The 27,383-nt window shown below is 34.8% G+C and overlaps 1 protein-coding gene across 17 annotated transcripts in view; it reads right to left on the reverse strand.

Moving 5' to 3' along the window:
* Nucleotides 1-27,383, reverse strand: part of ZBTB20 (zinc finger and BTB domain containing 20) — a 797,904-nt gene that overhangs the window by 410,312 nt on the left and 360,209 nt on the right. For 4 of the 17 annotated variants that reach the window (XM_060010679.1, XM_060010680.1, XM_060010671.1 and 1 more), the window contains exon 1: nucleotides 3,070-4,647. The exons of the other annotated variants lie outside the window; for them this stretch is intronic. The gene's annotated coding sequence lies outside the window, so the exon portion shown is untranslated. Of the gene's footprint in view, nucleotides 1-3,069; nucleotides 4,648-27,383 lie in introns of those variants that run through there. 17 annotated transcript variants of the gene reach the window in all.

Genomic DNA, 27,383 nt, shown 5'->3' on the forward strand with positions numbered 1-27,383 from the left:
CTCTTTGACTTGACTGCATGAAAGTTTAAAGGCAAATGTATAGCACTTCACCAAATGTAGTTTGTGTACCGACTTCACTCTTGACTCCTTTTTATATTTTTGCTCTTGTTTATTGTTTTTGTTTGTTTGTTTGTTTGCCTTTCTTATCTACTTTTAATTCATGTATTTCACTGTATTACTTGTTTCTTTTTCTTTGTCAGCCATTTTAATTCCCTTTTTGGAACTAGGTGGCAGAAATAAATGAGGAAAACAAAACAATACAAAAAGTGTGTGTGTGTGTGTGTGTGTGTGTGTGTATTAGATATATATATATATATCAAATTCACCTAAAATATAAAATAAAAACTAATCTCCTAAAATAATGGAAATATTTTGTAGTCTTTGGGCTAATAGATTCATTTTATTATTTGCAGGACTGCAGTTTAGGGAGGCATAAAATTAAAATACCACTATGAGAATAGCCATATGAAATTGAACATAGGTATTTTCGGCACCAGATCATTAATTCTGACATCCTTCAGTTCTGAAAGCCAACTATAGCTGTGTTAAAATCTGTGCCTTCAGTCTTTTAGACTGACTGTATAAGAAAAAAACAAAAAAAACGACCAACTCCTAGCCTTAATCAGTCTAACAAAGTATGCAATTCTAAAAATATTTATTCTTTAAAAAATTATATATGTGTGCATATATTATTATTATATTATTATATATGCATATATTATTTACTTATATGTATTTTGCATACATATATATGTATATATCTTAGAAACTTCAACCAAATTCTTCAGTCCTTTGACTCCATTATTATTTTCTCTTAAGTAATTTTCATTAAGCAACAAAGAGTGATAAGTCATCTCCACAATGAAAGCTTATATTCAAGCTGGGTTTAGTCTATTTTCTGTATTTCCTCTGATAATGATTCACCTAGTCTCAGACTGATTCTAGTAACAACTCAGGTTAAGTTAGAAGAACTCTAATTGGGCACTAGACATCTTAACAATGATACTCATGTTAATTTGTCCTTATCTAAGCACCTTGGGCTGAAATATTATTGTGTTTGGGACCCAAATATGACTTTTGTTCTTGTATTAATTTCTGGATCTCATATCCTTTCAGATACCAAAGGAATATAGTACCATGCTGGAATAATGCCAAGTTATGCTTGTTTTTTTCTTTTTCCCCCCATCATGGGCAACCAATAGTTGACTCATACTTCCATTACATCACAGCTGGATTACAGATGTGCTCTTTAGTCTGACCTCCGCATGTCTCTTGCAACTCATTTGTAGATAGTCCAGAAGCTAGCAGCTGGATTTCATTTTTGTTCCAGCAGTCACCATTTTATAATGTTTCTCCAATTCACTGTGAGTTTCACTATTGACAAGTCAATCCAAAACTCCAAAAGGCATTTAAACATAGTGAGTTAAATCAGAGAGAAAATATTACCATTAACTTGACATAGGTTCATGTCACTCAACTACATTTTGCCACCACGCCCCATACATCAAAAGGGTATAATGGTACAATTCTCCCACAGAAGACTAATGAAATACTTAGCAAAAGTAGGTGTTTACAAAAAACTTTTTAAAATACAAGTGCTGTATTTTTTTTTAATCTTGCATGGAACTCTGGTTCAATTTTTGAGCCTTTCCAAGTCCTCATAATTCTGTGGTATTCATAATAAAGCAGGCAGATGGTTTAGTCTTTGAACATATGCTTTAAATGCCCCCTTTGAAAATAATGGGCCAAATTGTGCCCTCAGATAGTCACAAAAAACTTTAAGGAGGCTGGCTCTTGAAATCTGAGGACAGAATGTTATCCAGTGGGAATTAAACCTTTAAAAAATATATTTTTAAAACTTTCTTCTGAGCTCTATTCTACATATTAAGGGAAGCCATTTTTTAATAAAATAGGATATAGTAAGAAAAATCTTAACCAGCACAATATTGCATGGTTCAAGGCACAGATAAGAAGGTAAAATATGTTTTTTATATTTATATTTTAAAATCCTGATTGTCTAAAACCTTATGAGAGTTGTCTGATTTAATTTTTGAGTGATTGCCAGACTTTCCATTTTTATTATTATTCCTATTATTATTCCTATCATGTAGATGTTTTATTGTTAAAGCACTTTGCAATTATTAATTAATTTAGTTTAAATTATGTTTATGCCTTTGTTTTAAATCCATGTTATTCATAGTTATTATAATCCTAAAATGCTATTTCGCCAGCCAATTACTCTCATTTCAAAAACAGTTTGTTGTTGATGAAAGCACATTTTCACAGAATATGAAATTCATCCTCGGTGGATATATGTGTTTTGATAATATTGTTCACATAACCTAGCTGTACTTAGCAGTATACCTCTGTTTCTGTATGTCAACATTTCATACATAGAATGAGCCTTCATTTCCACACTCGTATTTTTATGTATTTAAATTTGCTTTTGAAAAAGTCTCTAGTCTCACTTATCTTACAATGTCCACACAACTCAGTAGTTTGATTAATACGTCAGCTAAAAAGACCACACAATTGACAATAAGGACACTTTGGTTATTACAGAAGCCCGGAGTTTAAGGAACTATTCCAGAACTGTAACGTCCCTTTAGAAACTCTGAACAAGGACTAGCTCGGTGCTAATGTAAAACAGAGTTTACTTTGAAAAATAAACGCAATAGTTGTACCCAAATGTGTTCAGGACACTGTTAAGACAGGTCATAATTAACAATATTGAGAATAACTGAAGAACCTTAAATCAAGCAATAATTTCATACAAATACCCACAAATATCTGAGCAAAGTTTATAACTATTTTTTGGGGCAAAACATTAACATACTCTTCTGCTAATAAAGACACAAAGTAACTCTGAGAAAACCTCCCTTCTCATTTCTCTAACTTTCACAATAAATTCAGCACTGAAACTGAATTCTCAGTCAACGTAGAAATATGCCGAGCAGTATTCCAATAAACAACAAATTGATTTAAAAAAAACCACCAGATTAAAAATTTCCCCCTTACTCTTGCTTCGCTTTGTTGTTTCACTTTCCATGCACACACAATCACACTTACCTGCACAAGTCTGAAACATCAGCCTATGTAATTTTTTTGAAATGTACTCTGTACCGATGCATTTTTCTGTGTTTCTTTCTAACCCTCGGGAATGTTAAGAATTTAGGAAGAGAGCCACAGCTTAAGAGAGCAATTATTTGCCAGTAAATACTCAATTTGCTTGTCCTGTGATTTTTCTTCTAACTTGCATATTCAATAATCCGTCCCTGACTGCGTCACGAGCACAAAAAGTCTTTTCTCCAAAGGAGAACACTTTCGCCAATCAACCTTCAGCCATGCCAGGGCACAGCTCGTCAGGGTGATTTGTTAGCTTTAATTAATAATTCCTCACGCTGGCCACTTTAACAAATAATGCGGTGAGACTGGGACGCTAGATGGCTATGATTCAGGCCAATAAAACTACAGTGGAAAAGAGGTGGGGAGGGGTGGGCGGAATTCAGATGCCGTTTATAAACACCTCTAATCATACTCTTTCAGTTTACAATATAGAGGACATCTCTGCTGAATTACCATGTTATGTCCACCAATTTGTATTCAGATGGGAGCCATATGTTTCTCAACTTTATCTGCTAAGGCCTCCTCGGTGCCAACACAGTTATCGGGCAGACAACATTTACAAAAGTGGTCTCTAGCCTTCAGATTGCAAAAGTTTACTGCAGGGTGAAGTTGAGAAATCAGACATATACGGCACTTCTCAGTGAGCCTCTGTAACGACTGAGAGACTCTACAGAGGTAAGAATTATGAGTGTCAGATTTGCTCTCATCCACTGTCTGATACTAGGCATTTCATTTAGTCTTTTTTTTTTTTTAAAAATCTCATACCTCATCTTCAAAACAGTTAACAATAATGGCTGATTTATTCATGCATTCCACAAACATTTACTGAGTCCCAACTATATGCCAAGCACTGTATTAAATGCTGAGAACTGCTTTTGAAAGTAAGACTTTTCCAGTTAACTGACACAATCCATGTATTTATTATATAACATAAGATTATGTACTTGAACAAAGCCACCAAACAGGCAGTGTGTGAATAAAACTAAGGATTCATAACACTGTATGGTCCAGTCAAACAATCAGTACTTGACAGCACACTTGAATCCATGTGCAAAAGTGACGCTCAAAGTAAAAACAAAGAATAAGAAAAGGTAAAAAAAAAAAAATTTTTTTTTTCAAAGATTAGAAAGTTTCCCTCAAGGTGACTAGAACATTCAGAAATATATCAGTCTATTCATAAGCAATGTTAAAAGGTTCACAAGCACTTAAGGAACACGCAAAGTTATAGGACATTTTATTCATGCCTTGATCTAATATGTGTGTGTGTGTGTGTGTGTGTGTGTGTGTGTGTCTGCAAGTTCATTAATTTATTGGGTATATATTTATTGAGCACCTACTCTATCCTAGGAACTGAATAATACTATGTATCAAGAGATAAATAAAGCACTATCCTCATCTTCAAGAAGCTCACAATTTAGCCACTAGATTCAAAAAGGGAAAATCTAAACAGAAAACGATTGGGTTGGCCAAAAAGTTCATTCTGGTTTTTCAGTAACATCTTACCAAAAAACCCAAACAAACTTTTTGGTCAACCCAATATAATACACTATAACAAAGGGAATGACATAAATATGCATAAAAGTATGAGGCAGGGCTTCTAGAAGTGATGCATGGACTATTTCTAAAGATAGAGTAGAAATATCACTGGTAGAAGAACATTCTAGAGAGAGGCAAACCTTTGAACTTTTATTAGAATTAGATTACCATTTAGAAACTATGGTATTTAAAGCATGATAAGTTCAGGTATATAATGATAAACATTTCAGGATTTTAAAATGAATTTCTTAAGAAAAAAAGCCTCCCTAAACTGTGATATCTTGACATCACCAGAAAAGTAAGCAGTATCTCCAGGGTTTTCAGTTGTCTTAGGCAAATAGGAAGCATTCACAACACATACTGACTTTTTGTTTTTTTCCAGCCCATCTATCTTCTTTCACTATGTACATACTTGTACAGCTTCTGTTTTCATTAAGCCATAAGATAAATCATATCTGCATGACCAATAAAGGAAGGGGAAAATCTATATCCATTCATTGGTCACACGTATAACTCTAGCCAGAGAGTACAGGCTATACAGTACTAAGAGTGAAAATGTTGAAGAAAAGAAATGATACCCCAATACCAAAAAAAAGCTCTTTCAGAGCTAGGAAATGCTCCTGAAGATTGCGTAGAGTTCTTAATGACATTAAACATTTTGTTTTATATTAAACTCAATAGTGAGGCAGCCAGAAGAATACTGCATTTACCATAAATCATTAACCACTAGCCAGTTTGAAGAACTGATACGATGTATTAATTTATTCAACAGATATGTATTGAGCTCCTGACATGTACCAAGCACCTACCAGTTATGGTTTGATTTTTATTTCTGCAATACTCATATATAATAAGTTTACCATTTACTATATGCTAGGAACTGATCTAAGAACTTTACATATATTATCTCATTTAATCCTCACAATATTACAAAGTAGGTACTATTACCATCTCCATTTAATAGATTATGAAACTCACAAGTGGTAAATCTGGATATGCACTATGTGGATTCATTCTAAACAATGAGACCAGTGCCACTAACACCCACCAAAAATCAGTTCCACTACTTTATAGTTACCTAGTCACATATAATATTTATGTTATTATTTTTAACCTAGCAAAATTAAGGTAGTTTTGAGGTTAATTTGAGAATTGAGCTAAACTTCTATATTTAATGAGAGGCATGTCTCATAAAAGAAGACTGGAAAATAGCATTTAAGGTATCAACAGGCTAGCAGTTGGGACAAACTGGCAACTAGCTTGAGTTGGGCATGTTTTAGATAATAAAAACTAGCACCACAGAACCATGTGCTATGGCAGCCCCCTTCTCCCTTATTAAAACTTCACAAACTCTTAGAAGGTAATTCAGAATCTTCTACACCTTTAGAAGCAGAATGAGACAGTGGTTTAAAAAGTGAGAGGAAGACCTTGAGTCAGAAAGGCTTAGGTTTGAATCCTTGCTTGGTCACTTATTAGCTGTGTGCCCTCCGTCAAATTAATTAGGTTCTCTGAGGCTCAATTCTCTTATCTCTAAAATGGTTTGTTGTGAAAATTAAAGGAGGTAATGTAGTAGGGTACAAAGCATAGAAATTAGCCCAGAATAGATGCACAATATATGGCATTTGAAGCATTCAGAGTTAAAGCTTATTAATACAACTAAAATTTTCTGTTTCTGAGCCAAATGACACATGTAATATGTAAGCCTGCCTTAGACAATAAATGTAAGTAACTCTTAGCTAAAGCAAATTGGACTTGGTAGTCTGGTAGAATTTCCTTTGAGAATGTTAATAATATAGTTGAAATGGTTGTGTTTAAGAAAACAGAGCTGACCCACAAAATAGAAAGAGATGACACAAGAATTTACCAGTTAATAATAGACAAAAAAATCTTAATTTTCCAAGTGATTAATACAATGTTACATTTCATTTAGTGGAGATGTAAAAGCTTATTTGGGACTCACTGCGGAAGCCAGCACTCAGCACAGTCATAGGCTTTCCTCAGACAACCCGATGCTGCTAAGTTTGCTAACTACCAGCTAACTACCAGCATTCTCCAACTCCAGGCACCCTGATGCCTTTTCCACATACTTTCTTCTCACTTGACCTTGATTTAAACCAGCCATCTCCAGTTCTTGATCTAAAGTATAGAGCAAATATTAGTGGAACACACATTTACTGATGGTGATAGAGCTGGTTGTAGGTGAAATGGGGGTATTTCTTCATGGAGGGGGTCATTGGAGGGGCTTCACAAAGGCTCTTCTCATTTACTTGAATGTGTATGTAAGGTTTCTCTTTTGAGGATTCCTTTGGGATAAGGAACTGCCTGGACCCTCCATTATTGGTTCTTATTCGATGGCCTCTACCTGAGATCAGGAGATGGGGAAATCAGCAGACCAATTAATAAGCACAGGGATTTTCTGAGCCACAGTAGCCTGAGTGGGATCTCTTGGGCAGTCAGAGCTTTCTAGAATCTGCTTATTTCTCAGTTAGAAACCCTAATTGGTAGAAAGAAGAAGTATGGAAGACTACTTCATGTACTCTTTCCCTGGGATACCTAGATTGGTAACAATGACTTAGTAAAATTTTGGCCAGGTTGAGTCTCTCTTTTCTTATTAACTACCTGATTCTCCAGACTTATTTAGGGAAATTTAATCTTCTGGTTAAAAATGATGACAAGTAGACATTAGAACAGAAACAGTTCAAAGTTGATACTATTTTTTTTATAACGTTTTCTCAAATAAATTCCATATACTTTACAGCTTCCAAACTTATGCATTTTTACGTATGTACATAAATACCTAATACCTAAATATTTCACTAAGTGATAACTGGATAACGATGGAGGGGAAAGGTGATTTAATTCTGTCTAAACAAGAATTTTAGAAATATTCATAAATTGTTAAGTGGTGATCAATATATTTGACTGTACTAGGTTGAGATTAAAACCTTAAATTTCTCAAAAGGTCCTTGTCCCTTGAGGCATTACTTTTTCAGTGAAAGTCTCCAACCTTTACAAATGTGAAAATTGGGATTCCCCAAAGGAGAAAAATATTTCTTGTCAGAAAACTAGTCATGGCTAGTTCACACAGTGAAGGAGTCCAAGACCTTGTCAGCTTTCCTGTGACCTTGCTATGTGATTTGCTACAAGTCATTTAATATCCCCTAATGTCTCAGTTTTCTGTCTCCTTATCTATGATACCTAAATGATATTATCAAGATAATGTGGAGAAAATATTTCTATCATCTCATAGAGCATATGTTAAATTCCTAAATTTCAGGGTATCCAATGATACTAGCAGTATCAAATGGGTAGAATGACACCAACACCCTGTATAATCTTAAATAACATATTTAGTACCTCAGATTTTCATTTTTTCAGCTATAAAATGGGTATTGTCATGTTTACATTTTTGTTCAAATACTGAATTAGAATAGAGAGACTATTGCATAATCTATTAAAACTTTTCAACAAAAATTTCATACAGTTTAAAAAATATGACCAATACAATCAAGTCAACAAAGCTGATTTTCAAATATTGATATATTAGAGGAATTGATCTTAAAATATCAAGGCATAAGATGAAATAAATATTTCTAAGCATATTCATATATTTATAAAGGGAGACTATTTCTAAGACTATTTTTATGGCAGCTCTAAGACCCTGGTAATGAGAAAGCCAAATCAGGGAAAGTGAATTTTAGCAGACTGTTGAATGATACATAAAATAAAATGTATTCACTAATGGGTTGGCAGAAATGTTATACATGAGCTTTTGGAACCAGAACTGCTTAAATAGCTTTTCATATTGGCAAAGCTGTGTTCCTGAAGTGTCCCCTCCCAACCTCCTCCCACCTCTCATTTTTTTGTCCTATAGTGCCAGGTGGGAGTAATGAAAAAAGGGAGGGGCAAAACAAACAGAGACAGTCACTGTGGCAGGACTGTGGCAGCCACTCCAAAGATCAAAGAGCCAATTTAGCTGTGGCTGCCAAAACTGGAACCACGGTGGGTGGCTCATCAGCATGGTACCCTGAGAACCACATGGGCCACTCCTGGTAGGTCAGCACCTGTGGGCACAGGCCCCTCATCCAGCCAGGAAGGACTACCTGATAAGAACTAAATGTGCACATTTCCTTTCCCACTCACAGCATTTGACTTCAACACAGTTCTGAACTACCATTATGTTTGCTGAATGATCTCAGTGTGATAGACACTATACAAAAGGATAAGTCTGTTCTACTCAGATTTCACACCTTACAGAATTCTAAGGAGAACTCTGATTTTCCTACACTAATGGGTAAACTCCTGCGTAACTAGTAGACAGGATAATACAATTTCTAATATTTTAATCAGATATATTGCTTTAACTTTCATATCTGTCATGAGAAAATAATACATTAATACCTCTATTACCCAGCCTTCTCATATTCACCTATAACTATATCTCGATTTAACATGGTCATGAACCCAGAAAAGAGAAAATAGAGTCCTTGAGAAACTAAAAAAAATGCCATAAAATACACATGATTGTCCAGACTTATCTTTATTCATCAGTGAGACTTTAACTTGGAACCTATGTATTCTTCCTTACTACATAGTAGCATTAGTTATCTGGGAACTCCATTCATGTTAGATGGAAAGATGAGATACTTCCAGAAGAAAGCACAATGGGAACTGTAAGAAATAATCACTCTGTGTCTCAGAGTGAAGAGGAAGAAAGGAGTAGGGGAGAGATGAAGTATCCAAGGCTGAGAACTATGTACAGTTTGCAAACATATCTATAATTGTGTCCTACAGAAATCAGTGTGGTAGAGGTCTATACAAAAAAAATATTTATATTTGTTATGGGTTGAATCATATCCCCTCAAAATTCATATGTTGAAGTTCTAACCCCCAATAACTCAGAATGTGACTTTATTTGGAAATAGGGTCATTGCAGATACAATTAGTTAAGATGAGGTCATACTGGAGTAGAATGGACACCAATCCAATATTATTGGTGTCTTTATAAAAAGGGGGATTTTGGACACACATATGCACATGGGGAGAACACTATCTGAAGATGACAGAAATCAGAGAGATACTTCTACAAGCCAAAGAACACCAAAGATTGCCAGCAAACAATCAGAAGTTAGGAAAGAAGGATGGTACAGATTTCTTCTCACAACCCTCAGAAGAAACCAACCCTGCTGATTCTACCTGCCAGAACTCTGACACTGTACATTTCTGTTGTTTAAGGCATCCTGTTTATGGTACTTTGTTACAGTAGCCCTAGTAAACTAATACAGTAATGATGATCACAGAATCATTATATAAAGATTAACTCATGTTTGCAAAACTTTGTTTAAGAAGGTTGAAAATATAAGATTCACTTCAGGAAAAGTGTCATTGATATGCTTTAAATAAATAAACCATTCGATGTCTGAGTGATATCTAGATGACCAATATACATGAAACGTACAGTTTTCAATTTTTGCTAATGCAATGAGATATTGCCACCTTTACTGAAAAGATAAAGTGATATGTACTCTTCAGAAGACATCAAAGAGTCCCCAACCTCTAAGAAAAGCATTTTGACTAGCAAGGCAGATAAATTTGAATTTATTTTTGCTTATTTGTTTAAAATACATACACAGCCTAATGAGGTTGGGATGGTTACCCAAAGAAATTATTGGTAGAGAAGAGGATGGCTACTTAGAAGAGAACAATTAAGAAATGGGATTTGAGTCTAGGTCAAAACTAGGAGATGTTTGTCCAGATGAGAAGTTACAGACAATTCTAAGTATGAGGAATACAGAGGGAAAGTAAGAAGACTGAGGCAAAGCAAGAGAAAGAAGGAAAGGGTGAAACAGTAGTGGAGGAAAAATGAGAGAGAGTAGCTGGTATTGAAAGCAAGACAATCTGAACTGGGCACAGAAAAGGAAAAAAATCCTGCAGATGTTAAGAAAGACAAGAGAGGGTAGCATTCCTGTGTTTTGAACAAAAAAAGAGAGTTAAAAACATCTAGTGCAAGAATTAAGCTCTCTTTAAAACTAGTGCTCTGAATGCTTTTGTGTGAAAAAGAAAGACTGTACCTTGATTTTTCTTTAAAGATTCAATAGTGGAATGGAAACCTTTTTTTCTTTAAGTGTAAGCTAAGCAGTTATGGCAGGTAGGTCAAGGAAGAAATACTTCATGGAACAGGAAGCCATAACTTTATACAATGTGTCCTCTGGAGAATTTACCAAAAATAAAAAAAAAATAGTCCCACAAAGTTTGTTTTGTTAAGTAGCTTTAAAATCCTACCTTTCCTAATTGTTATTAACATTTTATTCAGCCAATTATCAACTTAATCTGGGGAAAGAAAAATCAACTTGACTTTTTGACAGTCAAGTCAATCCAACTGGAAAATTCTAAACCTACAAGAATAGGGCACAGGGAAAACTCTGCATAACAACATTTTCAATTGTCAACAGAAACCCATAATATTATAATCATCTTTTTCTTCCTTTCCCAAACTCATTCTCTCTAAAAAAATTGATGATGATATAATGATATTCTTGGGTAAAATGAAAAAGTGAAGATAGCCATTCATTCTTTATGGTAATAGGAAGTTCTTGTTCAAGATGGTAAAAATTGTAATCTTTTTTTATCCTTCATAGAAGTTAGAGATGGCCTTGTCCATGTCCCTGAAACAACTCAATTATACCACTAAATAGAAGAATTACAGTTTAATTTCAACTATTTTCTATGTTAAACAATTCACAAATCAATTTATTTATTCATTGGGGGAAATTTTAGCTTAGATGATGATATTCAAGTAGGGAGCTAAAATGTTGAAAAAGAAAGTGATGGATTTTTTTTTACAGGTATTACTTTTTCTTTCTACTGGTTTCTAAATGAGTTCTGCTATAGAATTGACTTCTACAGAGCACTACTGCTTCTGGTAGATGGAAAATAATGCTCTCAAAACTGAGATAGCAGTAAAATGAATAAATTCAGATCAATGGAAAAGGAAATGAGAAGGGAATGAGGAAAGGGTTACTGCTACAGCATTAAAAAAATATATTCTTTGACACTTACTGAAAATAATGCTTGCTTAATCTTTCTCCTCTGAAGAGGAGTAATTGAATAAAAAAAAGAAAAAGGAAGGGAGGAGGGAGAGAAGGAGGGAAGAAAAGAAGGAAGGAAGGGAAGGAAGGAAGGGAAGGAAGGAAGGAAAAGCGAGAAAACAATTGATCGATTAAGCATAAAAGCAATAAAGTAAGAAGGTGAGAAAGTAGGAAAGAAAGAGAGACAGCCATTACAGAGGTACTCTCTCATCCCCTTCCCACTGGTTGGCCCTCTGTTCTTTTTTTACCTACTATTTACTCCAACTCAAATGTTTGGGACACAACTGCAATAGTTGAAAGGGGAGTGGGGAAGGAAAATTACTCCCTTTAATTGATGCTCACTTAGGTACCAATCTGTAATTCAGCAGCTCCAAGTGTTTTTAAGCTCATGTACCCCTTTGAGAATAAATAAAATCCATGAACCTCTCCAAGGAAGAAAGAAAGGGCACATCTACCAACACATACAAATTAGGTGTTGCATACTTTAAAAATATGCATGCACATACATATGAAGCATATTTGCATGCATTTTCAAAAGGCCCATATAAACTCTAAACTGATCCCTGCACTCTCTAACCATCCATTAGCTCAGTGTAAAGAACTATTGGCTCTAGAATCTGAACCAAACCAAAATAAATAGTTGAGGGTAGGGACTTGGAGAAATGGAAATGGGATATAAAACAAACAACCAACCAACAAACACATACATAAAAAAGTGTCCCTTGTCTCCAAGTCAACCCTTAAGCTTCTGACTCTTTTCATTGGTTTTGGAACTTATGACTAATGAACTACTTAATTAACAAAAATAAAATATATAGCAAGATATATAACATTTTAGTGATTCTGCATGTTTTTATCAGTAATTTTACATTCCTCCCTGTTAATTGTCTTTGATAGTGCACTGACATCTAATACTGTCCTGATTTTGAATATTAGCTCTAACAATTACAATAACATTGAAAACCAACACTACTTACTATTGTGAATAGCAACTCATCAGACACATAAGCAATGACATGCAGGGCTTCCCTGGTGGCGCAGTGGTTGAGAGTCCGCCTGCCGATGCAGGGGACACGGGTTTGTGCCCTGGTCCAGGAAGATCCCAAATGCCGCGGAGCGGCTGGGCCCGTGAGCCATGGCCGCTGAGCCTGCGCACGCATCTGGAGCCTGTGCTCCGCGATGGGAGAGGCCACAACAGTGAGAGGCCCACATACCGCAAAAAAAAAAAAAAAAAAAAAAAAAAAAAGAAATGACATGGAGACTTGGCAACAGATATGAAAAAAATCAAATAAAGAATAATAAACTAATTTTAACTAGACTGCATATATTTGAGACCATGCTTTAGCTGTAATAATGAGAATTATTTCTATTTATTTAAAACACAATTTTTTCATAGTATTTCACAATCATTGAAGGCCTTAAGGTATCTTTATTTCATCTGATTTAGACATCAATTCTGGAAAGTAAGTGGGAGAGATACTATCTTTATTCTACAAGTGAGGAAACAGGCTATATGTGATTAATTGACATGCTTAATATCATATATCTAACATGTGATGAGGTAAAGATGGGAATTCAGGAATTTTGATAAGTTTCCCAGTAATTTTTCTGCTATCCTATACTGCACTCAAAAAATGTTCATTACACATAACTTATTTAGGCACTTAGTATTTAGTAGTGGCACATGTTGACAAATAATTTATAAATCAAATCAGCGTAAATACAGGAACAGCATAGTAGAACATATTTTGAGAAAAAAATATAAATACACATTATCTACCTTCAACTATCCTTCCTATTAGTTGATAAGTGGTTGGTTACTTACATTGGATTTATTAAATTAGAAGTAAAAACTGACTTTAAAAATATATTAGTATATTTTCATTCTTCCATCTTTAAATAGAGTCCAAAGTTTAGTTATTGTTAAAGTTTTACAATTTGATTGTCTTTATATTCCCCGTTTTCACTTGGGAAATTAGTCTTTTAGCTGGAAAATTCTCCTTCGTATTTTTTATTTTAATCTGAGATATATAGCCATATTTTAAAACAACTAAGATGGTAGATTGTTAGGATGAGCTAATTTCTTACTTGAAGAAAGGGTATAACAAATTACAATCTAGTGGATTTACCTGTATTTATCCCTTAATGTCCAAAGCAACGCTTATATCCCAGACATCAGAACCCACCTGAGCAAAACTGTGAAATGTAGATGAAATTTGTCCCCAGTTCCTATTCCTTATCTCCCTTTGACCTTACTTCCTTTTGACCTTCTTAGTCCTTCCATCAACCTTACCAAAAGATTTATTTCTGGTCCCTTTTCCCTGGGGCACTAGAAACTTCCAGTTTAATTTCAGCTGTAAACTGAGGTCCATAGTCAACTCGGATCCCTCCTACTGCATCCTTAGCCCACCTTGTTAACCCCTCCATCAGAATGCTGCCATGTATCTGACCAATTTCACTATGCCTTATGTCATGCCTTCACTCACCACATCATACTCTCTTAGGCGCCAGAGAGAGACTTGAGATTTTCCTATTTCCTGGCAGGTTATAACTGCATTTATCTCAGCCCTCCATGTAAATCATCTCTACTGATATTTTAGTAATCCCATTTCAGGTTTATTCAATCTTGGCTTACTTCCCTTTCCCAGTTGGGCTACCACTATGGTTCTAGCATGCTCTGGGGAGAATAAAAGGGTGGCAATGAACAAAATCTGTCACCATAAGCCTGAAAACTTCCAGTCTAGCTCAGGCTCTAATGATCAACATGTTTTTTTCCTGTGCCCTAGTTGTTCTATTTATCAAGTGAGAAAAAATACTTTTTACCATGAGATATATGAGGATGAACGTTTAAGTTTTCTAGGAGAAAACCTACTAATAGATTTTTTAAGTATTCATACTGCCTTTCCTTCTGCTTCTAGAGCAAAAAAAGAATACTCAGAGTACTCCAAAAATAAATATTGGAAGTGACCCATTATTCTAGAATTCATCTGTAGTAGGCAAAATAATTGCATCCCCAAAGTGTCCACTCTCTAAAACCTAGAAACTTTAGTACATGGCAAAATGTTATGTTACATGGAAAAGGAACTAGCTGAGGCAGTTAAAGTTATGGACCTTAAAATAGAAAGGTATCCTAGATTATCCAGGTGGGCCCAATCTAATTACCTCAATAGCAGAGAACTTTTTCTGGCTGGAATTTGGAAAAGAGACGTGGTATAAGGGGAAGTCAGAGAGATTCCAAGGGTGATAATGATGTGAGGTACTCTTGCCTGCACAGAGATATAGGGGCCCATGTGCAAAAAGCTGAGGATGGCCTGCAACTGAGAGCCAACAAAAAATGGAGACTTAGTCCCATAACCACAAGGAACTGAATGAGCCTGGAAGCAGATTCTTCCCAGAGCCTCCAGTTAAGAACCTGGCAGTATGATACAAGTTTGGTCTTGTGAAACCTGGAGAAGACAAATCAGTTGAGCCAACCCAAACTTCTGATCTGCATAACTATGAAATAATAAATTTGTCATGTTATAAGCTGGTAAATTTGTAGTCATTTGTTACAGCAGCAATAGAAATTTAATATACCATTCCAGTTCAGTGGCCAATAGGTACAATAGTTTAAAATTATATGGTAAGGAGTTGGAACAGGAATCAATATCATGAAAACAGAAAGTTCTTGGTACTACAAACACATTTTCCCCTTGATTTTCCTTCTTTCAGTCATATCCCCAGAGAAACAAAGGACTAAAGGACAAAGATCATGAGGAGTGTATATCTACTTAAATGCAAAGTGTCTTCACCAAGGAGCTTCACAAATATGCCTTTTTGTCACAGGTAAGAATAGTATACCAATAGTGCCACACTACTCACACCAACTAAATCCACTGTCTTGAAAACGAAAAAGAAAAATCTGAGAATAGTTCAAAGGATTATAAAGATATGATAATAATGGCCATTTAAGAGAAAATGAAGGCAGAATCCAAGCAAACGTACTCAGAATTCACAGATCATATGTGTACTAGGGTGTGTTTTCTCCACTATATAAGTTGTCTCATAACCATACATTTAAAGAAAATTATTTTCAAAATTACAATTATGTATTTTTATATGGCATCAGAGCTATTTTTCAAATGTAGCTTCCAAACAATTTTCTTTCTTACTCACATTTTTTTGCATAGCCAGATTCTGGCCTTGACAGAACAAAACAATATTGGAGGAAAGGCAGCAATTTCCAATGATTTTTCAGCATGGAAGGTCTAGAGAACTTGACTTTTGAAGATATACTCAAGTTCAGAACCTAAAAGTTTTTGAGGTATAACAACTTGTTGAAAACGGATACTTTTATAATCAACTAGAAATGATTCTCACAGTAAAGGGTAAATGCTCAGCAAGTTGTACATATTCTACTTTATATCACAGTATGAAATAATACAAATGAAAAAAGGAAGAAAAACAAATGTAGTGATTAAAAATTCTTGTAGAAACAGGATAAATGCAATTAACTTTTTTTTTTCTGTAGAGACAGGAAATACATGAGGTAAAAATTTCTAACACCACACTTTGCAGCTTTCCTTTTGTGTTGCACGAGGCCACAATAGGAAGTATAGCTCTAATGGCTTGTTTAAGAACTGTGCAGGATGAAGACCATGTGAGAAAAAATACTCACCTTTCTCTTCTTTTGAACACTACATTCTGTTTACTACAGGTCTCTGAAAACTTATTAAAAACTTTGGCCATTTTATAAGGAGATATCATAATCTTGAGGCACTTTGAGTCTCAGGCACAGCAAATTAATCCCCATTTTATATCTGTCCCAATTTAGTATTTCCAAAGGGGGCGGATAATAATAAATCCCACCAACTCTCTTTTTTAGGGCTATTCAGATACTAAATAAACCAGGAACATTTTAAAATGCAGTCTCACAAAAATCTGCTTTGCTTAACCTTCTCTCCGTCTTTAAAAAATAAGAAAGGCATGATGTTCTTTTTTTTGTTAATTAATTCATTTTAGACAATTCCTTAAATTTTCATTTTAATAAATTTTTGTGTGGGTGCATTAATTACTTTCAAAGACAGCTTTACAACTGTTACCTATTAAAACCCTTTGTTAGTGAATAAAAAAAAAAAAAGAAAAAGAAAAAAAACTTCCAGCATGCACCCTCCCTTCTCCATTCTGAGCAGGTCCTTGCTATCAACTGCTGGAGTATGCTTGCTTTGCACCTAGAGCTATAATTATTTTGCTTTAATTTTAAAAAACCTTTTGTTCCATTCCCACGAGCCCACCTGATCCTTATATTACACTCGCTCTATTAAAACACTCATGCAGAACAAAGCATGGCTGTACTGATTCATAAGTAACTTTTTTTTCTCAGAAAAATGCCGCTGGCTAGGGTTCGGGACATAGTCCTGGGCTTCACCTTCCTCTGCCAATTTTCACGTGTTAGAGAAAAAAAAAAATATGTTGTTTCAGAGTGTCGTATTCTTCCCAAACGTCCTTTCTTTGTCCCAGTGGCTTTTTGTGTGTTTTAAAAAATATTTTGTTATCCATAATTTTAATCTGCCGCAATATAAGTGATACATTGTTAAGGATGGTGGGTATATTAAAGGATGGTAATCATGTTGAGATTTCTTTTATTCATATGGTTAGGATCTTTTAAAAATCACTTTTCTCTCCTTACTCCACTCCTTTTCCTTGAGATCTTGCAACACACGTCGGCTTCTGGCAGAAAACAATTGCAGTGACTCATCAGGAGAATTGTTTGTTTGCTCTGAGGAGCACCCTGAGGACCCTCTGGGCTGCACACGGAGCCCTTTGATCTTAGGAAATTTATTTCTTCCAGATGTTTTCCCCACAGCCACCTTTCTGCAATGTCCCTCTTCATTAGGTAGCCTGAGGATAAACACTCAAGACCCACTGCTACAGCATACAGTTTTCCTGAATGGAGTGTGACAGGGAGTTGACATTTGATTGAGTCGTTGGATTCCCCTTGCCTTAGGCACAATGATGGAGGAAGGTTAATGCTGAGGAAGGCAGAACTGGCTCTCTTCAGGCAAATGTCCTTAGAATTAAGGTGGAAATTATGTGAATCAAGCCAAAAAAAACACACAAAAAACACAAATCTGCAGCCCATTGCTCATGAACCTAGCCTTATCCAATCTTATAAAATCTTAATGCTTGGATCTGCCATGTGACTTGCCCACTTGTTCAACCTACAGTATAAAGAGTGAATAGGAAAGTGAAGTCTTTGGACATGCATTTTCTTGGTCTGGCTGAGTGTGCTAGTAGAAATGAAGGGAGGACAAGGCAGGAGAGGGAGAATAGGTGCATAGAGAAAAATGGTCTGCTAGGCTAAATAAGCCCCTCTCTGCACAAATGATAGCCATATCCTGATCCCTGGAACCTGTGTTTGTTACCTTATATGAAAAAAGGACTATGCAGATGTAATTAAGTTAAGGATTTTAAGATGGGGAGACTGTCCTGAGTTATCTAGATGTGCCCTAAATGCAATCAGAGGTATCCTTATAAGAGGGAGATTTCACGCAGACACAGGAGGACAAGTTAATTGGCCATGAAAGCAGAGATTGAAGTGATACAGCCACAAGCCAAGAAATGTTGACAGTCACCAGAGGCTGGAAAAGGCAAGGAAACACATTCTCTCCAGAAAGAACAAAGCCCTTCCAACACCTTGATCTCAGCCCATTGATACTGATTTTGGACTTCTGACCTCCAGAATTGTGAGAGAAGAAGTTTCTGATATATTAAATCACCTAGTTTGTAGTAATTATGTTTTGCTGTCACAGGAAACTAATATAGATGGTAACTGCTTCAAGACTCCATTGTTCAGCACATTCCTGAAATCATCAAAGTCTCAGGTTGAAGGAGGAGTGGAAAATAGGGTGCTAAGATTTGACGAAATTCTTTGTGGAGATACTAGAGTTCTTAACAGCATTTGTGACCTACAGCACATTGAGAGTGAAAATAAACAGAGAAAAGAGAGTACAAGAGGTCACTTGACAGATTTTACAGATTGTAAGTGTAAATGCTCCAATTTTCTAATACTAGTTTCATATTTTATGAAGTAGGACAAATCTATTATATTTTCCCTTTGAAATAAACATTTATATATAATGTATTACCAGTCATTTTCCCCCTAAATTGTCAGTATAATATAATGAACTACAGCAACAATTGATTTGGCATATACAAATCAATATTATATTTGGCATATATAGGCTATGCTATAAAAGTGAAGATCTGTCTGCACTTGAGGTAACTTTCTATTAGCTATTCAAAGGACAGTCAATTTTAAAGATTAACTCAGATAATTTGGAATCTAAACCCAAGAATTCTTAAATAGATGCATTAAAATAATAATAAATCTGGAAAAGTCCAATAGCAAAATGACTATTATGTGACAAACTGCTCAGTTTATCACTTTCCCTAGATCATTAAAAATCTATAGCAGCTGCATCATTTAAAAGGACAAGGAGGACTCCTCAATTCCCATGCTTCTTTTCAGCTATTGGGTTTTTCAACAACCAAACCATTAATCTTCATAAACAAGATGAGGTCAGTAGACCTAGACCACTAACATAGATGAAGAAATAGAAGATCTGGAGATCCTGAAGAGATTCTAGATCAATCAGCAAATGATAAGGACTGAGAAAATCAAATAGAAATGCTGACTATTCTCTAGTACCTTTGTAAAGCAAATAGAGATCTAGAGATCGAGTTGTCCTTTTGAACACTCCAATGACAAAATATATAAAAGATGGTCATTTATTTTTTGCTACTTTCATGTAACTACCACTGAGTATTCATTTGACAGTAGGTTTAAAAACAGAAAAACATAATACTTTATCTTTTAACAAAATAAACAGATAATAAACTGATGATTAATACAACTAACACACTGAAAAAAGATATCCCAAGTTATTCAAAGTACCAGGAGGCTAAAGAAACTGGTAGTTGTCCCCATGAGCCTACATTTGGGGAAGCACGAATAATGAGAATCTCCTTGCATTCCTTCTCCACTTCCCACCATGACCAGCTGTATCCTGGTCTGAGGCAGTTCAAGCTTTCAGGACTTCAGAGGTTCACAATCTGGAGTGAAGAGCAATCAATGCAAATTCCACCTTCATACTCCCACGTCTCATTGTTTTATTTGCTTTAGCACTATGTACACCTTATCTTTGGAAGGTCAGAATGCCTATCTTTGCTTTGAGCGTGGTACAGGTTCTCACAGCACCATATAATTATAATTGCTCTTTACTCATTTATTAACCCTTCCAACAACTCAGGAGGCAACTGTTAACATTCGTATTTATCACCATCCCACTTGTTTCCACAAGTTCCTAAAGGGCAGGGAATATGTTTTTCTTTCAACTAGCTTCCCTTAGCTCTACAACACATAGTTAATTCTTAAGGAGTAACCAGCTGATATGTAACTCAAGGCACAGGAGAATGGGTGGCCAGGATCAATGCGGATTGGCCCATTTGACTTTGTAAACTTTGTAATAAAACATTGTTTGCTGAAGAGATAAACAATAAAAGAATTTTTAAAAAATCCTAACGCAAAAGTACCTTAACTCCTTTAGCATAGGTTGTGATCCTGAAAGGTTCAGGATCATGATTATTACCCTTAATAATCTGTACTGTTCCATAACAAATACACTGAGCCATAACAAATATAGTAGGGTGAGTTTAGTATAATATAGTTGGCTGTGATGGAGAAATGGTTGAGATGAATGGGACTTTAAAAATCAAGAGTCAAGGACATTTGGGAAGATATAAGACGTAACTGGGTACCTTTTAAATGAACAAGGACTTGTCTCCAGCATTTTAATTATCATGTTTCTGGGACTTGAATTAAAGTTCCAGGTTACCAGTTACTTAGTATAAGTTTTCCAATAAACACCCTTTGGTTATGCATTTAGATCTTCAAAGTGGGTAGACTTACACAGCCCTTCCTACACAGGCAAATTACATACGTAAAAAATGTAAAGTTAATATTTTTTTCTTTGATGCAGTTTAGTGAATTTTTAAAAATCTGTAATGAATAAAACCAGACTTTAAATTCTGGATAAAAATGTTCTACATCAATGACTATCCTGATGTATCTTGGTTACAGATTACTGTATGTTAGTTTTCTTAATAAAATGGGATCTCCATCAAATACATAGATAGATCATAGAGTCTTCCCATAGGGACCTTTAAGATCATCTAATCTAATTGCTTATTTTACAGATGAAGAAACAATATGTGAGTGTTTTAATAAAGCATACTTTACTATTTGCATTGAGACAAAAAGGATGTTACATGAAGAGAGAAACAGAAGAGACTTAGAAGTAGAAGGTTGATGAAGGAGAAGAAAAAGAAAAGAGAAGAGCTTTTTCAGTGGAGTAGAACACTAAGCAGAGATGCATTTTCTAATATGCATCCAAGTCTTTGATGGCTTAAATATTACAAAGATGGTAGCATCCATATTTTAAAGAATTGCTTAGATTATTAACATATAAACAGTTTAGACAGATTTACCTCTAGGGAATCACATAACTTATCATAAATAAACAAACATGTTCTGTATTTCTAACATGGTAACCGTCCATTCATTTATTCTGCATATCACCTCTCACTTCCCCAGCATATATGCAAATTGAAGGGAAATACAAAGAGCATTATTAAAATCTATTTTAGGATAAAGATTATCCCCCCGCAAACAGAAAATGTGAATACTTTTTAGAGTTACATAAAGATAAGCTCTGATTTGGATACTTGCTACTAGGAACTATGTGAACTTGTTAAAAGTGTAAGGCTCTGGAATCAGATTTCCTGGGACCTGGGATATTGACACTTAGTTGACACTTAGTTGACTTTGGGCAAATTTATTCCTCTCTGTGCCTCAATTCACACCAGTAAAATTAGATAACAATAGTGACTATATAAAAGAGCAGTAGTGAGGGTGGAATATAGAACTTTACATATAAATCTTTTAGAACAGGAACTGGCACATAGTAATTACTCAATAAATAGCTGTTACTACTAATATGTACAAGCCTGTTAAACATTTTCAGGGGGTAAGGGTATTCTCATTAATGAGACTTGTTTAAGTATTCTGTCTTTCAATTTGTGGCCTAATTTAATTCATACCAATATTCTATTTCAGCATGAATAATGTAGTATGAAGAAAAGCCTCAGTTTGGTTTACTTAGATGTGTTTGAGACAGGGATTATCATCCTTTTAAAAGGAATAAACTAAAAGGCTGCATCTGGTTCTGACTTAAAGCAACTGAGAGGGCAAAGGAGAAAATGAGAGAGCAGGAGAGGCTTAGCAGGATGCATATATTGTCTGATGCTGTGGGGAACATGAGAGAACACTCTAAGAGGAAAGTGAAGGTGCAAATGCCCCCTTATATGACCCCACAGTCTCTTATGCATGTCTCAAAGTCATTAACCTTCTACTATGTAATTATTTGTTTACTTATTTTTTTCTCCGATTGTACAGTGATCCACTTGAGGACAAAAATTGTTCCATTCATTTTTGTTCAACAGTTGCTCAGTAAAATATCCACTGAATAAATGAGAACTAGTTAATTAATAACAACTACTACAATGGGGGAGGCTAGTTAGCAGTCCCTAAAAGAAGAGCTAAGACTCTCATAGACACTCCTATTCAATGGAGGGAAATGTTGAGGTAGAAGTGACTGGCTATGGATCTGGCAATGGATCTGTGATCTCCGTGCTGGGGATAAATGCTCTCAGTAAGAATAAAATATTTTTGAAGTCTTAACTTGTGTTTTTTTCCATAAATTTCTTTAAAAAAAAATCACAAATATCTGAGAATCTACTATGCAGTACTTTACAAGGCAGAAGAACTAACTGCAGTGTGGGGAGCAAATGTAATCAGACTAATAAACCATGGCAGAAATCTGAAAGTAAATTCAACAAGAGTCCCAGACAATGTGTTGTGGAAGATCAGAGAATAAGTAAGTACTTATAGCTGAGGAAATAAAGGTAATTTTAGTAGAGAGGGTAATATCTCAATCCTGATGCAAATACTTAATATAAGTCTGTGAAAACAGAGCATTATATATTTAATTTGGAAATTGATTGATGTGCAGATATTAGTGGAAATATCTGTGAATGAATGACATAAACATCAAAGGCATTCCTTTGTATTTGTATGAAACTCAAAGTATTAATATATAGTTCATGGCTATTAGTTGATATATATGTCCCTGAAATGACAATAAGTCTAAGTAAATAAAATAATAATAGTGCCCCTTAGAAAATTCATCTATTTGTGAATATTCATTCATTCAACCTAATGTGAGGACCTACTGCATCTCAGATTTTGAACTGTGCTGAGTACATTGGATAACATGTGTGGTCAAGATGAAATAGGTGTTCTGTCCAAGAAGTAGATTCAGATAATTAAATTAATAACTATAACATGATGTATTCTATGTTAGATGAAGAAGTGGATGTTATGGGAATGCATATTTGTAAGCTATTTTACTTTAACTCATTCCAGAAATATGGTAGAACTATATTTGGACAAATATAAAATGCTAGTGGTTTTTATTGACCTTGAATTTCTTCTGATTTGGTCTCATTTAAATCTACAGAGTAGATTGCCACAAGTGGGTCTTTTGCATGCTGCTTGCTACTCAAAATTTTGCCTTTTGAACAGCCTATCTAATTATGGATATATTGAGCAGAAACAAATTTATTTTCTTAATTTCTTTAAGACTCAACATGGCAGCATTTTTCCTACCTCAGGGTTTTGGTGTTTTTTTTTCCCGTTAAGGTACATCTTTATCATAAACAATAGCAACCTCTACAGGCCTGCGAAAAGTAAAATCTTGCTTGGACCAGTAAATTGAACAAACATAACACAGGAGTCACAGACGAAGCAATTACAGACAACACCAATTCTTATCATTTTAATAAGTAAAGGTTTGAACTGGTCTTTTTGTTGTGATTCTTCTTCAAATCCAAGCCATAACCTATTCCCTGTACCAAATATTTCCCCCCAAATTGTCAACCATACAGTGAGTCTGTCTTAGAAACCAAAATTCTGGATTTATTAAAGCAGAAAACTACTGCCTTCCTTCATTTCTACTCTAAGGAAGGAATGAAACTGTCTTCTTTTTCTTTGCATGAAAAGTATAGTTAACTAGAGCTGCCACAGTCTAGAGAACTAACAGAGTAAAATACTAAATGAACCAATACATAGGGCATTTGTCTCCCTGGATTTCATCTAGTTCAGCATCATGGCTTTATAGTCTAAGCAATAGATGAAGAGCCTCAATAAACTGGGCAAATAATGTTTTATGTGAATAGCATAGAAAAGAATGGACAAAAATACTGTTCACCATTGCACAGAATACAATTAAATATTGTATTGTCTTGTTAAAAAACTAACAAATAGCAGCTGACTCTCAACCCCATCATAGAAATGTATGTGATCAGTTCAAATAGTCTTAAATATGGTAAAAATGTCCTTAGGATATACAGGATGAGAGAACAAAATGGTCTCACCCTCATCTGTTGTACTCAGGGCCGGTGTGCTGTGTGGTTGTCATTTAAGTGCTCTGTTTTTTTTTCTTATCTATACTATAAATTATGCATGCATGTTTGTATTTTAGAAGTACATAATTTTTTTGGATTAACTTGTGGAGCTATTGTAAAGAAGGATGAACAAATCATGCTGAGAAATGAGAATGTGAATAAATGCCAATTCTTTCCCAGATCTGAGATGAGATACCCTCACTCCTATTGTAAGAAAATGAAAGATAGGATGTGAATTAATCCCTTCTCTTTAGGATACCGTACTAATTAAACACATTGACACTAATTATAACAATAAGTAACAATTTTTGAGCACTTACCATGTGCAAGGCAGTGTTATAATCATTTCATATATATTCTCTTATTTAACGCTCACAACAACACTATATTACATATAAGAAATCTTGAGACAAAGAAGTGAAATAACTTGTTTAAGATCAACAGGCTAATAGAAGGTGGAGTTAGGATTCAAACCAGACACTCCAGAGCCCATACAATGTTAGAATATTCTGAACCAAAGAGATGAAAGGGATCTAACCAATACCTTGGGAATATCATTCAGCTTTTCTCAATTTTAGGTCCTTCATCTAGGACAAGGGTCAGCAAACTTTTTCTATAAAGAGCCAGATCATAAATATTTTAGGTTTTGTGGGTCAAGCAGCAATATCAGGAATGCTATATTATGTGGGCACTTATATAACAAGAGAGAAAACAAACCACACTATATATTTTTAATAAAAAATATTTAAAATATTCAATTTAAAACTTTTAAATAAAATTATTTAAAATAAATCACATTGTTATTTTATTAACAAAATTTAAAATATAATAATAATTAAATCTTTTTTTTTTTTTCCAATACAGGTCTCCTAATGACAAGAACAGAATTCTTTTTTAGAGCATAACACATTGCTTAGCTGAGGTTCAAAGACAGTGTCCTTATCATGAAATCAACTGCAAATGTTCATCTGTAAAAATCATTCTTACCTCACTGGCCATACAAAAAGAAAACAATACGCTGGCTTTGACTCACAGGCCATAGTTTACCAACTCCTTATCTAGAAAACAAAGTTACTGTACTAGATGATTTCTGAGAACCCTTCCAATTTCAAGATTTTAGGCACTATCTTACCTTACAAGTATAATAATTTTGATTTTTCAGTGTCTTCAGTACAGTTAGATAAGAAGTAAAATCTAAAAACCCTATACTCTATATATGCTAATAATTAAATGAATAGACGCATGTAACCACAGCATCAAATATTTATATCTGCCTTGCAGATTATCATTTTCTTAATTTTCTTAGGACAATTTAGATTTTATTGCATTTCCACGGGCCCCTTTGAATGTCATCATAGAGGAAAAAGCTTTCTGTTGATAAAGCATTTGAGTGGTATGTTAGAGGCAGGGAGACAATCAACATAGCCTTACGGTGAAATAAGAAAAGAGTAACTATGACATACAGATAGTTTCCCTACTAAAGGGAATTGTTTATCTGATTTAATTCTGTGTTTCTATACTGACATTTGGTACCTTAAACTAACAGTATAAATTCATACTTCACATAAATTGGCATTGGATTTGCAAACTGTGACTTCTATATTGCTTTATTATATTGTTATTATTATTGAAACTCCTATGGTTAGTCATGGGAATTTCTCAAGAAACTTCTAGATTCCCTGACAGTTTTCATAGGAGGTTGTAAAAACAGAGGGCTTCCAGCACACCTAGAATCTTTTCAACACACAAATAAGTAGTTTTCTTGCCCTTACGTAAGCAAAAATATCAAGAACTTATTGCCTCACATTTATTTACACTTAAATACCTATTTTCAAAAAAAAAAAAATTAAAAAGTCGATCTATGACATTTGAGGTCTAATGTCATACGATTTATCAATTCTTTACGGTATAATTGAACACTTCTGTAACAGTCAGAATAACAGATAATTAACAATTCTGGATGACTTTATAGAAACTTACAGAAGAAATATGTTTTCTGGTTTCTGATGCAAAGATCTATAAAATAGTGTTATTATACAAATTCCTTGGTGGTCTTAAATAAGGTTGACCCTAGCAAAATTGCTAAGTCTTCAAAAAGGCTTACTTTCCCCAAATTCTGTTTTATATTTTCCCAAAATACTACATTTTATTTTCCCAGGTAAGAGTGAATCAACAAATCAATTAATGCTATTTTGTTCTTCCAGGGCAACATTTTAAATTTTGACAGGGGCTTTTTCAACTTAATGTTTTTTTTATTTGAAACTACTGAAAACTATCCCATTCACCCACAGACAAATACAAAATGAAGTTAAAAACATTACAAACAATCCCACCACTTAAAAATAAATTTTAACAAGAATGAAAGAAACCTCCTCTGTCACTGCAATCTTCCTCAGTCACCCTCTAAGATAAACAGTTTGGAGTGTATTCTTCCCATTCTTTGTGACAGTTGTAGTTCACTTGTATCAATGTAAGATAAGACAATTACCTATATTAAACCTACAACTTTGTAATTTAAACTTAACATATATCATGTAAAATCTCAGGGCAGTATATATGGATCTATTTTATGCTTTGTAAAAGATAGATATAGTCTAATGTAATAACATGTTAAACCATTTATCTTTTGATGGAAATCTAATATGTTTTGAAGTTTTTGCTACTTTGAATAAAGCTGCGATGAAAATTGTTGTAATATATGTGCAAGTATTTCTTTTTTTTTTTTAAAGGACTTCAAATGCTTGGCTTTTTATTTATTTATTTATTTTTGGCTGTGTTGGGTCTTCATTTCTGTGCGAGGGCTTTCTCTAGCTGTGGCAAGCGGGGGCCACTCTTCATCACGGTGCGCGGGCCTCTCACTATCGCAGCTTCTCTTGTTGCGGAGCACAGGCTCCAGACACGCAGGCTCAGTAGTTGTGGCTCATGGGCCTAGTTGCTCTGCGGCATGTGGGATCTTCCCAGACCAGGGCTCGAACCCGTGTCCCCTGCATTAGCGGGCAGATTCTCAACCACTGCGCCAGCAGGGAAGCCCTGTGCAAGTATTTCTTATGGAAAGATTACTAGAAGTGA

This window comes from Delphinus delphis, chromosome 4, assembly GCF_949987515.2.
Source record: "Delphinus delphis chromosome 4, mDelDel1.2, whole genome shotgun sequence".
NCBI classification, from domain to species: domain Eukaryota; kingdom Metazoa; phylum Chordata; class Mammalia; order Artiodactyla; family Delphinidae; genus Delphinus; species Delphinus delphis.